At 40.8% G+C, this 13,899-nt stretch overlaps 1 protein-coding gene across 1 annotated transcript in view; it reads left to right on the forward strand.

Moving 5' to 3' along the window:
• The window catches only part of LOC121381798, a 37,260-nt gene that overhangs the window by 23,171 nt on the left and 190 nt on the right, over positions 1-13,899 (forward strand). The gene's annotated exons all lie outside the window — the stretch shown is intronic.

Here is a 13,899-nt window from a genome sequence, read left to right on the forward strand (position 1 = left end):
CTCTTCAGTTTACCATTGGACTACATCCCGCCCTATGACAGAAATAATCTTAATGTAATACCATTAACTGGTTCTCTCTCTTCAGTTTACCACTGGACTACATCCCGCCCTATGACAGAAGTAATCTTAATAATAACATTAACGGGTTCTCTCTCTTCAGTACCATTGGAATTACATCCGAACCCTATTACAAAAATAATCTTAATGTATACCATTAACTGGTTCTCTTACTTCAGTTACCATAGGCTACATCCCGCCCTATGACACAAATAATCTTAATGTAATACCATTAACTGGTTCTCTCTCTTCAGTTTACCACTGGACTACATCCCGCCCTATGACAGAAGTAATCTTAATGTAATACCATTAACTGGTTCTCTCTCTTCAGTTTACCACTGGACTACATCCCGCCCTATGACAGAAGTAATCTTAATGTAATACCATTAACTGGTTCTCTCTCTTCAGTTTACCATTGGACTACATCCCACCCTATTACACAAATAATCTTAATGTAATACCATTAACTGGTTCTCTCTCTTCAGTTTACCACTGGACTACATCCCACCCTATGACAGAAATAATCTTAATGTAATACCATTAACTGGTTCTCTCTCTTCAGTTTACCACTGGACTACATCCCGCCCTATGACAGAAGTAATCTTAATGTAATACCATTAACTGGTTCTCTCTCTTCAGTTTACCACTGGACTACATCCCACCCTATTACACAAATAATCTTAATGTAATACCATTAACTGGTTCTCTCTCTTCAGTTTACCACTGGGCTACATCCCGCCCTATGACACAAATAATCTTAATGTAATACCATTAACTGGTTCTCTCTCTTCAGTTTACCATTGGACTACATCCCACCCTATTACACAAATAATCTTAATGTAATACCATTAACTGGTTCTCTCTCTTCAGTTTACCACTGGACTACATCCCGCCCTATGACACAAATAATCTTAATGTAATACCATTAACGGGTTCTCTCTCTTCAGTTTACCACTGGACTACATCCCAGCCCTATGACAGAAATAATCTTAATGTAATACCATTAACTGGTTCTCTCTCTTCAGTTTACCACTGGACTACATCCCGCCCTATGACAGAAGTAATCTTAATGTAATACCATTAACTGGTTCTCTCTCTTCAGTTTACCACTGGACTACATCCCACCCTATTACACAAATAATCTTAATGTAATACCATTAACTGGTTCTCTCTCTTCAGTTTACACTGGACTACATCCTACCCTATTACACAAAATCTTAATGTAATACCATTAACTGGTTCTCTCTCTTCAGTTTACCATTGGGACTACATCCACCCTATTACACAATATCTTTAATGTAATACCATTAACTGGTTCTCTCTCTTCAGTTTACCACTGGACTACATCCCACCCTATTACACAAATAATTTAATGTAATACCATTAACTGGTTCTCTCTCTAGTTTACCATTGGAATACATCCCACCCTATTACACAAATAATCTAATGTAATACCATTAACTGGTTCTCTCTCTTCAGTTTACCATTGGACTACATCCCACCCTATGACAGAAATAATCTTAATGTAATACCATTAACTGGTTCTCTCTCTTCAGTTTACCAATGGACTACATCCCGCCTAGACAGAATAATCTTAATGTAATACCATTAATGGTTCTCTCTCTTCAGTTTACCCATTGGACTACATCCCAACCCTATTACAAAAATAATCTTAATGTAATACCATTAACTGGTTCTCTCTCTTCAGTTTACCACTGGGCTACATCCGCACTATGACACAAATAATCTTAATGTAATACCATTAACTGGTTCTCTCTCTTCAGTTTAACATTGGACTACACACCCTATAACACAAAATAATCTTATGTAATACCATTAACTGGATCTCTCTCTTCAGTTTACCACGGACTACATCCCGCCCTATGACAGAAGTAATCTAATGTAATACCATTAAATGGTTCTCTCTCTTCAAGGGCGGGATGTAAGAACCAGTTAATGGTATTACATTAAGATTATTTGTGTCATAGGGCGGGATGTAGTCCAGTGGTAAACTGAAGAGAGAGAACCAGTTAATGGTATTACATTAAGATTATTTGTGTCATAGGGCGGGATGTAGTCCAGTGGTAAACTGAAGAGAGAGAACCAGTTAATGGTATTACATTAAGATTATTTGTGTCATAGGGCGGGATGTAGTCCAGTGGTAAACTGAAGAGAGAGAACCAGTTAATGGTATTACATTAAGATTATTTGTGTCATAGGGCGGGATGTAGTCCAGTGGTAAACTGAAGAGAGAGAACCAGTTAATGGTATTACATTAAGATTATTTGTGTCATAGGGCGGGATGTAGTCCAGTGGTAAACTGAAGAGAGAGAACCAGTTAATGGTATTACATTAAGATTATTTGTGTCATAGGGCGGGATGTAGTCCAGTGGTAAACTGAAGAGAGAGAACCAGTTAATGGTATTACATTAAGATTATTTGTGTCATAGGGTAAACTGAAGAGAGGGATGTAGTCCAGTGGTAAACTGAAGAGAGAGAACCAGTTAATGGTATTACATTAAGATTATTTGTGTCATAGGGCGGGATGTAGTCCAGTGGTAAACTGAAGAGAGAGAACCAGTTAATGGTATTACATTAAGATTATTTGTGTCATAGGGCGGGATGTAGTCCAGTGGTAAACTGAAGAGAGAGAACCAGTTAATGGTATTACATTAAGATTATTTGTGTCATAGGGCGGGATGTAGTCCAGTGGTAAACTGAAGAGAGAGAACCAGTTAATGGTATTACATTAAGATTATTTGTGTCATAGGGCGGGATGTAGTCCAGTGGTAAACTGAAGAGAGAGAACCAGTTAATGGTATTACATTAAGATTATTTGTGTCATAGGGCGGGATGTAGTCCAGTGGTAAACTGAAGAGAGAGAACCAGTTAATGGTATTACATTAAGATTATTTGTGTCATAGGGCGGGATGTAGTCCAGTGGTAAACTGAAGAGAGAGAACCAGTTAATGGTATTACATTAAGATTATTTGTGTCATAGGGCGGGATGTAGTCCAGTGGTAAACTGAAGAGAGAGAACCAGTTAATGGTATTACATTAAGATTATTTGTGTCATAGGGCGGGATGTAGTCCAGTGGTAAACTGAAGAGAGAGAACCAGTTAATGGTATTACATTAAGATTATTTGTGTCATAGGGCGGGATGTAGTCCAGTGGTAAACTGAAGAGAGAGAACCAGTTAATGGTATTACATTAAGATTATTTGTGTCATAGGGCGGGATGTAGTCCAGTGGTAAACTGAAGAGAGAGAACCAGTTAATGGTATTACATTAAGATTATTTGTGTCATAGGGCGGGATGTAGTCCAGTGGTAAACTGAAGAGAGAGAACCAGTTAATGGTATTACATTAAGATTATTTGTGTCATAGGGCGGGATGTAGTCCAGTGGTAAACTGAAGAGAGAGAACCAGTTAATGGTATTACATTAAGATTATTTGTGTCATAGGGCGGGATGTAGTCCAGTGGTAAACTGAAGAGAGAGAACCAGTTAATGGTATTACATTAAGATTATTTGTGTCATAGGGCGGGATGTAGTCCAGTGGTAAACTGAAGAGAGAGAACCAGTTAATGGTATTACATTAAGATTATTTGTGTCATAGGGCGGGATGTAGTCCAGTGGTAAACTGAAGAGAGAGAGAACCAGTTAATGGTATTACATTAAGATTATTTGTGTCATAGGGCGGGATGTAGTCCAGTGGTAAACTGAAGAGAGAGAACCAGTTAATGGTATTACATTAAGATTATTTGTGTCATAGGGCGGGATGTAGTCCAGTGGTAAACTGAAGAGAGAGAACCAGTTAATGGTATTACATTAAGATTATTTGTGTCATAGGGCGGGATGTAGTCCAGTGGTAAACTGAAGAGAGAGAACCAGTTAATGGTATTACATTAAGATTATTTGTGTCATAGGGCGGGATGTAGTCCAGTGGTAAACTGAAGAGAGAGAACCAGTTAATGGTATTACATTAAGATTATTTGTGTCATAGGGCGGGATGTAGTCCAGTGGTAAACTGAAGAGAGAGAACCAGTTAATGGTATTACATTAAGATTATTTGTGTCATAGGGCGGGATGTAGTCCAGTGGTAAACTGAAGAGAGAGAACCAGTTAATGGTATTACATTAAGATTATTTGTGTCATAGGGCGGGATGTAGTCCAGTGGTAAACTGAAGAGAGAGAACCAGTTAATGGTATTACATTAAGATTATTTGTGTCATAGGGCGGGATGTAGTCCAGTGGTAAACTGAAGAGAGAGAACCAGTTAATGGTATTACATTAAGATTATTTGTGTCATAGGGCGGGATGTAGTCCAGTGGTAAACTGAAGAGAGAGAACCAGTTAATGGTATTACATTAAGATTATTTGTGTCATAGGGCGGGATGTAGTCCAGTGGTAAACTGAAGAGAGAGAACCAGTTAATGGTATTACATTAAGATTATTTGTGTCATAGGGCGGGATGTAGTCCAGTGGTAAACTGAAGAGAGAGAACCAGTTAATGGTATTACATTAAGATTATTTGTGTCATAGGGCGGGATGTAGTCCAGTGGTAAACTGAAGAGAGAGAACCAGTTAATGGTATTACATTAAGATTATTTGTGTCATAGGGCGGGATGTAGTCCAGTGGTAAACTGAAGAGAGAGAACCAGTTAATGGTATTACATTAAGATTATTTGTGTCATAGGGTGGGATGAAGAGAGAGAACCAGTTAATGGTATTACATTAAGATTATTTTCTGTAGCGGGATGTAGTCCAGTGGTAAACTGAAGAGAGAGAACCAGTTAATGGTATTACATTAAGATTATTTGTGTCATAGGGCGGGATGTAGTCCAGTGGTAAACTGAAGAGAGAGAACCAGTTAATGGTATTACATTAAGATTATTTGTGTCATAGGGCGGGATGTAGTCCAGTGGTAAACTGAAGAGAGAGAACCAGTTAATGGTATTACATTAAGATTATTTGTGTCATAGGGCGGGATGTAGTCCAGTGGTAAACTGAAGAGAGAGAACCAGTTAATGGTATTACATTAAGATTATTTGTGTCATAGGGCGGGATGTAGTCCAGTGGTAAACTGAAGAGAGAGAACCAGTTAATGGTATTACATTAAGATTATTTGTGTCATAGGGTGGGATGTAGTCCAGTGGTAAACTGAAGAGAGAGAACCAGTTAATGGTATTACATTAAGATTATTTGTGTCATAGGGCGGGATGTAGTCCAGTGGTAAACTGAAGAGAGAGAACCAGTTAATGGTATTACATTAAGATTATTTGTGTCATAGGGCGGGATGTAGTCCAGTGGTAAACTGAAGAGAGAGAACCAGTTAATGGTATTACATTAAGATTATTTGTGTAATAGGGTGGGATGTAGTCCAGTGGTAAACTGAAGAGAGAGAACCAGTTAATGGTATTACATTAAGATTATTTGTGTCATAGGGCGGGATGTAGTCCAGTGGTAAACTGAAGAGAGAGAACCAGTTAATGGTATTACATTAAGATTATTTGTGTCATAGGGCGGGATGTAGTCCAGTGGTAAACTGAAGAGAGAGAACCAGTTAATGGTATTACATTAAGATTATTTGTGTCATAGGGCGGGATGTAGTCCAGTGGTAAACTGAAGAGAGAGAACCAGTTAATGGTATTACATTAAGATTATTTGTGTCATAGGGCGGGATGTAGTCCAGTGGTAAACTGAAGAGAGAGAACCAGTTAATGGTATTACATTAAGATTATTTGTGTCATAGGGCGGGATGTAGTCCAGTGGTAAACTGAAGAGAGAGAACCAGTTAATGGTATTACATTAAGATTATTTGTGTAATAGGGTGGGATGTAGTCCAGTGGTAAACTGAAGAGAGAGAACCAGTTAATGGTATTACATTAAGATTATTTGTGTCATAGGGCGGGATGTAGTCCAGTGGTAAACTGAAGAGAGAGAACCAGTTAATGGTATTACATTAAGATTATTTGTGTCATAGGGCGGGATGTAGTCCAGTGGTAAACTGAAGAGAGAGAACCAGTTAATGGTATTACATTAAGATTATTTGTGTCATAGGGCGGGATGTAGTCCAGTGGTAAACTGAAGAGAGAGAACCAGTTAATGGTATTACATTAAGATTATTTGTGTAATAGGGCGGGATGTAGTCCAGTGGTAAACTGAAGAGAGAGAACCAGTTAATGGTATTACATTAAGATTATTTGTGTAATAGGGTGGGATGTAGTCCAGTGGTAAACTGAAGAGAGAGAACCAGTTAATGGTATTACATTAAGATTATTTGTGTCATAGGGCGGGATGTAGTCCAGTGGTAAACTGAAGAGAGAGAACCAGTTAATGGTATTACATTAAGATTATTTGTGTCATAGGGCGGGAAGACCGTGAGACCTTGTGTTTATTCATCTACTAGTGTACTCAGTAGGATAACAGTATACAGTGAAACTCCTCTAACCTGGACCCTCGGTAAACCAGAATTCTCTCATTACCCGACATTTTTCATGGTCCCTTTATAAATACCAGTAAAGAAAATAACCTCCGAGAAATGGATGCATGTAAAACTAGACATTTTACTTGGTTCCATTGGTGTCCAGTTTAGAGGGGTTCACTGTACATTATTGTTACCATGACAATGCTATACTGTTAACAAATAGAGTTACAGAATGTTGTTATGTTAATAATCTCTTACATTATTTCCCATTATGACCAGTTCCCCATGCCTAGTATGTTATGGACCATATTACTACATGTCTTGATGTTTCCAATGTTTAAAACTACCATTTCCTGCTAATATATAATGAGTACCCTATGAGACACTATATGACTCCCATCATATGCGGTCATGTGGGATAGAAAAAGTACACCCGAGGTGGTGGAATATAAGACTCCATCATACGTGGTCATGTGGGATAGAAAAAGTACACTCGAGGTGGTGGAATATAAGACTCCATCATACACGTTCATGTGGGATAGAAAAAGTACACCCGAGTTGGTGGAATATAAGACTCCACGGTACACGTTCATGTGGGATAGAAAAAGTACACCCGAGGTGGTGGAATATAAGACTCCATCATACACGTTCATGTGGGATAGAAAAAGTACACCCGAGTTGGTGGAATATAAGACTCCACGGTACACGTTCATGTGGGATAGAAAAAGTACACTCGAGGTGGTGGAATATAAGACTCCATCATATGCGGTCATGTGGGATAGAAAAAGTACACCCGAGTTGGTGGAATATAAGACTCCACGGTACACGTTCATGTGGGATAGAAAAAGTACACTCGAGGTGGTGGAATATAAGACTCCATCATATGCGGTGATGTGGGATAGAAAAAGTACACCCGAGGTGGTGGAATATAAGACTCCATCATACACGTTCATGTGGGATAGAAAAAGTACACCCGAGTTGGTGGAATATAAGACTTCACGGTACACGTTCATGTGGGATAGAAAAAGTACACTCGAGGTGGTGGAATATAAGACTCCATCATACGCGGTCATGTGGGATAGAAAAAGTACACTCGAGGTGGTGGAATATAAGACTCCATCATACACGTTCATGTGGGATAGAAAAAGTACACCCGAGCTGGTGGAATATAAGACTCCATCATACACGTTCATGTGGGATAGAAAAAGTACACCCGAGGTGGTGGAATATAAGACTCCATCATACACGTTCATGTGGGATAGAAAAAGTACACCCGAGGTGATGGAATATAAGACTCCATCATACACGTTCATGTGGGATAGAAAAAGTACACTCGAGGTGGTGGAATATAAGACTCCATCATATGCGGTCATGTGGGATAGAAAAAGTACACCCGAGTTGGTGGAATATAAGACTCCATCATATGCGGTCATGTGGGATAGAAAAAGTACACTCGAGGTGGTGGAATATAAGACTCCATCATATGCGGTCATGTGGGATAGAAAAAGTACACCCGAGTTGGTGGAATATAAGACTCCATCATATGCGGTCATGTGGGATAGAAAAAGTACACTCGAGGTGGTGGAATATAAGACTCCATCATATGCGGTCATGTGGGATAGAAAAAGTACTCTCGAGGTGGTGGAATATAAGACTCCATCATACACGTTCATGTGGGATAGAAAAAGTACACCCGAGGTGGTGGAATATAAGACTCCATCATACACGTTCATGTGGGATAGAAAAAGTACACCCGAGGTGGTGGAATATAAGACTCCATCATACACGTTCATGTGGGATAGAAAAAGTACACTCGAGGTGGTGGAATATAAGACTCCATCATATGCGGTCATGTGGGATAGAAAAAGTACACCCGAGGTGGTGGAATATAAGACTCCATCATATGCGGTCATGTGGGATATAAAAAGTACACCCGAGTTGGGGGAATATAAGACTCCATCATACACGTTCATGTGGGATAGAAAAAGTACACTCGAGGTGGTGGAATATAAGACTCCATCATACACGTTCATGTGGGATAGAAAAAGTACACTCGAGGTGGTGGAATATAAGACTCCATCATATGCGGTCATGTGGGATAGAAAAAGTACACCCTAGTTGGTGGGATATAAGACTCCATCATATGCGGTCATGTGGGATAGAAAAAGTACACCCGAGGTGGTGGAATATAAGACTCCATCATACACGTTCATGTGGGATAGAAAAAGTACACTCGAGGTGGTGGAATATAAGACTCCATCATACACGTTCATGTGGGATAGAAAAAGTACACCCGAGGTGGTGGAATATAAGACTCCATCATACACGTTCATGTGGGATAGAAAAAGTACACCCGAGGTGGTGGAATATAAGACTCCATCATACACGTTCATGTGGGATAGAAAAAGTACACTCGAGGTGGTGGAATATAAGACTCCATCATATGCGGTCATGTGGGATAGAAAAAGTACACCCGAGTTGGTGGAATATAAGACTCCATCATATGCGGTCATGTGGGATAGAAAAAGTACACCCGAGGTGGTGGAATATAAGACTCCATCATATGCGGTCATGTGGGATAGAAAAAGTATACCCGAGGTGGTGGAATATAAGACTCCATCATATGCGGTCATGTGGGATAGAAAAAGTACACCCGAGGTGGTGGAATATAAGACTCCATCATATGCGGTCATGTGGGATAGAAAAAGTACACTCGAGGTGGTGGAATATAAGACTCCATCATATGCGGTCATGTGGGATAGAAAAAGTACACCCGAGTTGGTGGAATATAAGACTCCATCATACACGTTCATGTGGGATAGAAAAAGTACACCCGAGGTGGTGGAATATAAGACTCCATCATATGCGGTCATGTGGGATAGAAAAAGTACACCCGAGGTGGTGGAATATAAGACTCCATCATACACGTTCATGTGGGATAGAAAAAGTACACCCGAGGTGATGGAATATAAGACTCCATCATACACGTTCATGTGGGATAGAAAAAGTACACTCGAGGTGGTGGAATATAAGACTCCATCATATGCGGTCATGTGGGATAGAAAAAGTACACCCGAGTTGGTGGAATATAAGACTCCATCATATGCGGTCATGTGGGATAGAAAAAGTACACTCGAGGTGGTGGAATATAAGACTCCATCATATGCGGTCATGTGGGATAGAAAAAGTACACCCGAGTTGGTGGAATATAAGACTCCATCATATGCGGTCATGTGGGATAGAAAAAGTACACTCGAGGTGGTGGAATATAAGACTCCATCATATGCGGTCATGTGGGATAGAAAAAGTACACTCGAGGTGGTGGAATATAAGACTCCATCATACACGTTCATGTGGGATAGAAAAAGTACACCCGAGCTGGTGGAATATAAGACTCCATCATACACGTTCATGTGGGATAGAAAAAGTACACCCGAGGTGGTGGAATATAAGACTCCATCATACACGTTCATGTGGGATAGAAAAAGTACACCCGAGGTGATGGAATATAAGACTCCATCATACACGTTCATGTGGGATAGAAAAAGTACACTCGAGGTGGTGGAATATAAGACTCCATCATATGCGGTCATGTGGGATAGAAAAAGTACACCCGAGTTGGTGGAATATAAGACTCCATCATATGCGGTCATGTGGGATAGAAAAAGTACACTCGAGGTGGTGGAATATAAGACTCCATCATATGCGGTCATGTGGGATAGAAAAAGTACACCCGAGTTGGTGGAATATAAGACTCCATCATATGCGGTCATGTGGGATAGAAAAAGTACACTCGAGGTGGTGGAATATAAGACTCCATCATATGCGGTCATGTGGGATAGAAAAAGTACACTCGAGGTGGTGGAATATAAGACTCCATCATACACGTTCATGTGGGATAGAAAAAGTACACCCGAGGTGGTGGAATATAAGACTCCATCATACACGTTCATGTGGGATAGAAAAAGTACACCCGAGGTGGTGGAATATAAGACTCCATCATACACGTTCATGTGGGATAGAAAAAGTACACTCGAGGTGGTGGAATATAAGACTCCATCATATGCGGTCATGTGGGATAGAAAAAGTACACCCGAGGTGGTGGAATATAAGACTCCATCATATGCGGTCATGTGGGATATAAAAAGTACACCCGAGTTGGGGGAATATAAGACTCCATCATACACGTTCATGTGGGATAGAAAAAGTACACTCGAGGTGGTGGAATATAAGACTCCATCATACACGTTCATGTGGGATAGAAAAAGTACACTCGAGGTGGTGGAATATAAGACTCCATCATATGCGGTCATGTGGGATAGAAAAAGTACACCCTAGTTGGTGGGATATAAGACTCCATCATATGCGGTCATGTGGGATAGAAAAAGTACACCCGAGGTGGTGGAATATAAGACTCCATCATACACGTTCATGTGGGATAGAAAAAGTACACTCGAGGTGGTGGAATATAAGACTCCATCATACACGTTCATGTGGGATAGAAAAAGTACACCCGAGGTGGTGGAATATAAGACTCCATCATACACGTTCATGTGGGATAGAAAAAGTACACCCGAGGTGGTGGAATATAAGACTCCATCATACACGTTCATGTGGGATAGAAAAAGTACACTCGAGGTGGTGGAATATAAGACTCCATCATATGCGGTCATGTGGGATAGAAAAAGTACACCCGAGTTGGTGGAATATAAGACTCCATCATATGCGGTCATGTGGGATAGAAAAAGTACACCGAGGTGGTGGAATATAAGACTCCATCATATGCGGTCATGTGGGATAGAAAAAGTATACCCGAGGTGGTGGAATATAAGACTCCATCATATGCGGTCATGTGGGATAGAAAAAGTACACCCGAGGTGGTGGAATATAAGACTCCATCATATGCGGTCATGTGGGATAGAAAAAGTACACCCGAGGTGGTGGAATATAAGACTCCATCATATGCGGTCATGTGGGATAGAAAAAGTACACCCGAGTTGGTGGAATATAAGACTCCATCATACACGTTCATGTGGGATAGAAAAAGTACACCCGAGGTGGTGGAATATAAGACTCCATCATATGCGGTCATGTGGGATAGAAAAAGTACACCCAAGTTGGTGGAATATAAGACTCCATCATATGCGGTCATGTGGGATAGAAAAAGTACACTCGAGGTGGTGGAATATAAGACTCCATCATATGCGGTCATGTGGGATAGAAAAAGTACACCCGAGGTGGTGGAATATAAGACTCCATCATATGCGGTCATGTGGGATAGAAAAAGTACACCCGAGTTGGTGGAATATAAGACTCCATCATATGCGGTCATGTGGGATAGAAAAAGTACACCCGAGTTGGTGGAATATAAGACTCCATCATACACGTTCATGTGGGATAGAAAAAGTACACCCGAGGTGGTGGAATATAAGACTCCATCATATGCGGTCATGTGGGATAGAAAAAGTACACTCGAGGTGGTGGAATATAAGACTCCATCATACACGTTCATGTGGGATAGAAAAAGTACACCCGAGGTGGTGGAATATAAGACTCCATCATACACGTTCATGTGGGATAGAAAAAGTACACCCGAGGTGGTGGAATATAAGACTCCATCATATGCGGTCATGTGGGATAGAAAAAGTACACCCGAGTTGGTGGAATATAAGACTCCATCATATGCGGTCATGTGGGATAGAAAAAGTACACCCGAGGTGGTGGAATATAAGACTCCATCATACACGTTCATGTGGGATAGAAAAAGTACACCCGAGGTGGTGGAATATAAGACTCCATCATACACGTTCATGTGGGATAGAAAAAGTACACTCGAGGTGGTGGAATATAAGACTCCATCATATGCGGTCATGTGGGATAGAAAAAGTACACCCGAGGTGGTGGAATATAAGACTCCATCATACACGTTCATGTGGGATAGAAAAAGTACACCCGAGGTGGTGGAATATAAGACTCCATCATATGCGGTCATGTGGGATAGAAAAAGTACACCCGAGTTGGTGGAATATAAGACTCCATCATATGCGGTTATGTGGGATAGAAAAAGTACACCCGAGGTGGTGGAATATAAGACTCCATCATATGCGGTCATGTGGCATAGAAAAAGTACACCCGAGTTGGTGGAATATAAGACTCCATCATATGCGGTCATGTGGGATAGAAAAAGTACACTCGAGGTGGTGGAATATAAGACTCCATCATATGCGGTCATGTGGGATAGAAAAAGTACACCCGAGGTGGTGGAATATAAGACTCCATCATATGCGGTCATGTGGGATACAAAAAGTACACCCGAGTTGGTGGAATATAAGACTCCATCATATGCGGTCATGTGGGATAGAAAAAGTACACCCGAGGTGGTGGAATATAAGACTCCATCATATGCGGTCATGTGGGATAGAAAAAGTACACCCGAGTTGGTGGAATATAAGACTCCATCATATGCGGTCATGTGGGATAGAAAAGTACACCCGAGGTGGTGGAATATAAGACTCCATCATATGCGGTCATGTGGGATAGAAAAAGTACACCCGAGGTGGTGGAATATAAGACTCCATCATATGCGGTCATGTGGGATAGAAAAAGTACACTCGAGGTGGTGGAATGTAAGACTCCATCATACACGTTCATGTGGGATAGAAAAAGTACACTCGAGGTGGTGGAATGTAAGACTCCATCATACACGTTCATGTGGGATAGAAAAAGTACACTCGAGGTGGTGGAATGTAAGACTCCATCATACACGTTCATGTGGGATAGAAAAAGTACACTCGAGGTGGTGGAATATAAGACTCCATCATATGCGGTCATGTGGGATAGAAAAAGTACACCCGAGTTGGTGGGATATAAGACTCCATCATATGCGGTCATGTGGGATAGAAAAAGTACATCCGAGGTGGTGGAATATAAGACTCCATCATATGCGGTCATGTGGGATAGAAAAAGTACACCCGAGGTGGTGGAATATAAGACTCCATCATATGCGGTCATGTGGGATAGAAAAAGTACACCCGAGTTGGTGGAATATAAGACTCCATCATATGCGGTCATGTGGGATAGAAAAAGTACACTCGAGGTGGTGGAATATAAGACTCCATCATATGCGTCATGTGGGATAGAAAAAGTACACCCGAGGTGGTGGAATGTAAGACTCCATCATACACGTTCATGTGGGATAGAAAAAGTACACTCGAGGTGGTGGAATGTAAGACTCCATCATACACGTTCATGTGGGATAGAAAAAGTACACTCGAGGTGGTGGAATATAAGACTCCATCATATGCGGTCATGTGGGATAGAAAAAGTACACCCGAGGTGGTGGAAATTTCGACCCGGGACAAGGCTTGCTGAGTCCCATGGTCAAAATTTCTATCACCGAGGGTGTACTTTTTGT

This window comes from Gigantopelta aegis, chromosome 9, assembly GCF_016097555.1.
Source record: "Gigantopelta aegis isolate Gae_Host chromosome 9, Gae_host_genome, whole genome shotgun sequence".
In the NCBI taxonomy this organism is placed as follows: Eukaryota; Metazoa; Mollusca; class Gastropoda; order Neomphalida; family Peltospiridae; genus Gigantopelta; species Gigantopelta aegis.